Below are 2,724 nucleotides of genomic sequence, written 5' to 3'. Positions count from 1 at the left end.
AAACTTGACTTGACTAGTGACAAGCGATGCGGTCTATTATTAGTGAGAGACTAATCCTTTATAGTGGATAAAAAAAATATGAACCCAAAATACAAGAGGAGCGCCGTAATTAAATTTTCACTTTTAAAACTCTGCAAACTAATACAGAGCAGTCTGACTTGACAGCACTTCCCTGCTTGTCTATCTTTGAGATTTCTCATTGGCATTAATGTAGCAGACTTTCAGGATACAATTTAACCCGATACAATTAATCATTTAACTGTTGACATATACCAGTAACGTACGGTGAGGTTTGTGTCTGGTTGGGCACAATCATATTTACAAAAAAATGAACCTTTATCTTATTGATAATTTGATTGACAGAGCAAGAACGCAATGTATATACTGTAGCATAGAAAATAAATGTTTTACTGTATTACCCTAACTTAAAATGAAATATATGTGTTTCTACTTCTGAATAAAAAAATCAAAAGAAAAGTGATTCTCCACTCCGAAAAAAGTCCATGCAACGAGAAAGGATTTACTGGATGGCTTGACTTGCAGGTAGCGTGTTTATCATGGTTTACTTATTATATTGTTTTGGGCTGAGGGGATTACAAAATCAGAAGCCCGCATCTCACTATTTCCCTCTGCCATGAGGCAAGGGAATTGCATGCCTCACTCTGCATCAGTAGATGCTGAGTACAGTTATAAGTTACCGGTACATATTAATCTAATTAGTTACCGCAAATTCCGGACTATAAGCCGCGACTTTTTTTCCAAATGTTCAGCCCTGCGGCTTATTCAGTGAAGCGGCCAATTTATGGAATTTTTCTAATGGTCACCAGCGGCGCTGGAGTATAAAAGGTAAGATTAAGACCAGTAGAATATGTGCGTCAAGAAAGACTGCAACCTCTAAGTTTAAGCACGCATTGTCTGTAAAGTTAAGGTACGTTCCAATAATGAGGAAGACGCCCTTGATGGCGATAGTTATGAGGAGGAAGTTGAAGACGATCTACCGTGAATTTCACAATTACGGGTTGCTTTTTCTTAACAGGCACGTTTGATACATTGCGAGCGTGATCCTACTAGCGTGTTGGTACCTTTCAAAGGCACGGTTTGGGATGAAAGTTATATTACTATTATTAAAGCTTTGAAAACTCTCTCGGTGTACCGTCTTTCTTCGTAAATATGTGTAACCAAGTATAATATGTATTTGCAAATGTATATTTTTGTAATGCATTTATTTTAGAGATTTATTCTGTTATGTGTTCTACGGACGAATCAAAAAGAAGGGGCGGAGCAAACGCGGGCTGACAGGAAGTGGGGTGAAGCTGAGTTAAATCTCTTTGTTGTTGCAGCGGACAATAGTGGATACCGGTATATATTTTTCCCACCCTTAACTTTGGAAATATACATTTTGTTTCCTTGGATTACTTTCAACGGGACCCGGACTTTACAAGTCTGCATCATACGTTAATTACGAGTATCACTTTCCATTTATGATGTTAACTGTGGATCTAGGATAGTGTACTATCTTGATTAGCACCCGGCGTAAGATGCTAGTTCCTTAGCTTGGCCTTTTAGCTTTGATTTTTGCATTCCGGAGATGGAATAAGAGCTTGCTCTGTCCACTCCACGCATCGGCCCGGTATTGCAGTACCTCCGGGAACGGTGCATTCGCAATGATCGCAACAAGGCTTTAGGGCTAGGACCTTAGCTTGGCCTTATGGCTGAGAGTAAGTGTCCCGGCTCCTAGGCTTTGTAGCGTATTATGAACTGACCGATAACGGATAATGAATAATGAATAACGAAGATAGATAAATAACCCTTAAAAACCCCAAAACCCCCAGTTATAATCGTGGAATTTTCAGCCTGGTTGGGTTAAACTTATGATTGTGACGCAAGCTTTAATGCGGGCGCACGCGGCTTATACATGGGTGCAGCCGGTGTAAGTACAAAAGTGGCAAATCACCTAAAAAGTGTTGGGTGCGGCTTATAATCAGGTGCGCTCTATAGTCCGGAATTTACGATATGTTCATAATATACCATAACATCAAAATTTAAAAACTTTATAAAACGAAAATACCAAAGTTTGTAAAGTCAAATGAGAAAAAACTTCATCCCTCTCTCGCTCTCCCTCTATCCTTGCCCTCTCTCTCTCCTTCTCTCTCTGTCAATGATAGCTGACAAGACTCCTTCAGCGAGAAGAGAGCAGGAGTTTTAGAACAATTATTGTTTTATTAGATGCAGAGACCACTAAGAAAGAATCTCAACCTATTTTCGCCAAATGAGATGTTAAATATAATGGCATTCGTGCTTGTCATATTAGGGTATAACGTTCGCCATTGTGTGATGTCATTTTGCACGCACCACATTTTTTGTGTTCTTGTAGATGGCTGCCGTGTTAGATTAAATGAGAGCAGTGTTCACGTTTGCATGCTTTGGGTGAATAAATATGCCAAAAGGCTGTCTGAGGATGTCCTGCTTATCTGTCTTACACACAAGAAGACTGCACACTCTGGCATGTTCTGTCTTAAAGGTTTTTTATTTTGTCACTTTATAAATTTTCAGATAGTTGATTGAGATAGAAATCATGACACTAGATGTAACTAATTATGGACCTGCTGCATCGGCCAGGATTTTGGACCAGAAAGCTGTCAACTGGACATTCTGTTATTACCTATACATCATGTTGATGATATCTGTTGATGTCTTTCTCAAGCTTTCTTCATTTTCCTCATG

At 39.2% G+C, this 2,724-nt stretch overlaps 1 non-coding gene across 1 annotated transcript; it reads left to right on the top strand.

Annotated features, from left to right (window-relative positions):
* Nucleotides 1-1,467: 1,467 nt before the first annotated feature.
* Nucleotides 1,468-1,664, top strand: LOC148361262 (U2 spliceosomal RNA). The gene has a single exon (XR_015851229.1). It is a non-coding gene; the product is annotated as a U2 spliceosomal RNA (small nuclear RNA).
* Nucleotides 1,665-2,724: the final 1,060 nt, after the last annotated feature.

The sequence above is a fragment of the Urocampus carinirostris genome, chromosome 8 (assembly GCF_059441175.1).
Source record: "Urocampus carinirostris isolate Australia breed hairy pipefish chromosome 8, RoL_Ucar_1.0, whole genome shotgun sequence".
NCBI classification, from domain to species: Eukaryota; Metazoa; Chordata; class Actinopteri; order Syngnathiformes; family Syngnathidae; genus Urocampus; species Urocampus carinirostris.
Note: the sequence above shows the minus strand (reverse complement) of the source record. Positions and strands in the feature narration are given on the sequence as shown.